Here is a 1,714-nt window from a genome sequence, read left to right on the forward strand (position 1 = left end):
GGTTTATATGTCTAATTAATTAAGTAAGTCTTAAAACCAATAGAGCGAAAGTTTGAGGGGTTAAGACGGTCAAAGGTTAAAATCAATAGAGCGAAAGTTTGAGATCTTTAACTGGATAGTAGACATAGGACATTAGTTTTAAGGATGGCGAAAGCGTATTAAAACTAATTGGGACTTATTTATTTTCAAAAATTGTTTTTACACTCGAGCGGGATGGCGAAAGCGTACTTTAGGGATATTAGCTTACTCCGAGTCAACAGAGCGAAAGTTTGAGATTAGGAGATTTAAATAGATAACAACCTCATAAAATAGGCATTTTATTAATTACATTGTTTCCAAAAAGCTCTTCTAAAATCTAATGGGATGGCGAAAGCGTGCATTAGGATTAGGATAGTAATCTGAATCAACAGAGCGAAAGTTTGAGACGAGGATTTTTAATCAATTGAATTAGTAAAGATTTTTAATTTAATCTTGCAAAAGCCAATGGCCCTTCGGATTACCTGTAGTTAAACGAAATACATACTGATACCTGTCTTTTATTATTATTCTTTATTTTCTCAAAATCACTTTCCCTTAGGAACAATCGAATTTTAGTACCCCTAGCTTTACATAGTAACCTTAGATAACGGTAGATCGATTCATAGTCCCTGTGGATTCGATATCTTTTAAAACTACACGACACGACTGTGCACTTGCAGTTATCAGATTTATAGACACGTAAAGTCGCGATCAAGTTTTTGGCGCCGTTGCCGGGGACTATTTAAGTCGATATCGTAACTCACTGTTACACCGTAGAGACTAGGACAATTCTTCCCTTTCTTTTTGAACGATTGTATGCCAAATACTCGTTCACGAGGAGGAGATTTAATACAACGAATTAACGAGATCGAACGTTTCATTAACGTCAAACGTCGAGCTCGCAATCTTCCCGAAGTAGATCCAATTCCGATTAATCAGGAATTGATTTTTACTGATCCAACGAATCAATTCACCCCAAAGTTAGAGATGGCTGCTCTTCGTCCTCTTAGAGAATATGCCGCTCCTTCGCGCGCTGAACCGCACTCAAGCATCGCACCACCTGCGATTGAGGCGAACAATTTCGAACTGAAACCTTCACTGGTCCAAGCTGTTCAACAGAATCAATTCTCTGGAAGCCCTGTAGACGACCCTAACCTCCATTTATCTGTGTTCGTGCAATATGCCGACACTGTCAAAGCTAACAACGTTAGTTCCGAAGCTATTCGATTACGTCTCTTTCCTTTCTCCTTGAGAGATAGAGCTAGAGCGTGGCTTCAATCCCTGCCTTCGAACTCCATAACCACATGGGACGAATTGAAAAGAGTATTCCTAGCGAGATATTTTCCGCCTAGCAAAACTGCTATGCTCAGAGGTCAAATCAACGGATTTACCCAGAAAGATAACGAATCACTCTTCGAAGCTTGGGAACGTTATAAGGACCTGCTTAGACTATGCCCTCATCATGGACTCGAACCATGGCTGATCATCCATACTTTCTATGGTGGTCTCTTATATAACACTAAAATGACTATAGATGCCGCTGCTGGCGGAGCATTAATGGACAAGCAACATGATGAAGCATATAACCTCATAGAGAACATGGCACAAAACCATTACCAATGGGGTGGAGAACGAGCCGCTCTAGAAAAAGCCCAAACCAAAGGAGGAATGTACGAAATAAGTGGTATAGACCGTG

The 1,714-nt window shown here is 40.0% G+C and overlaps 1 non-coding gene across 1 annotated transcript; it reads right to left on the bottom strand.

Moving 5' to 3' along the window:
- Positions 1-1,380: 1,380 nt before the first annotated feature.
- Positions 1,381-1,487, bottom strand: LOC131654286 (small nucleolar RNA R71). The gene has a single exon (XR_009299328.1). It is a non-coding gene; the product is annotated as a small nucleolar RNA R71 (small nucleolar RNA).
- Positions 1,488-1,714: the final 227 nt, after the last annotated feature.

The sequence above is a fragment of the Vicia villosa genome, linkage group LG2 (genome assembly GCF_029867415.1).
Source record: "Vicia villosa cultivar HV-30 ecotype Madison, WI linkage group LG2, Vvil1.0, whole genome shotgun sequence".
In the NCBI taxonomy this organism is placed as follows: domain Eukaryota; kingdom Viridiplantae; phylum Streptophyta; class Magnoliopsida; order Fabales; family Fabaceae; genus Vicia; species Vicia villosa.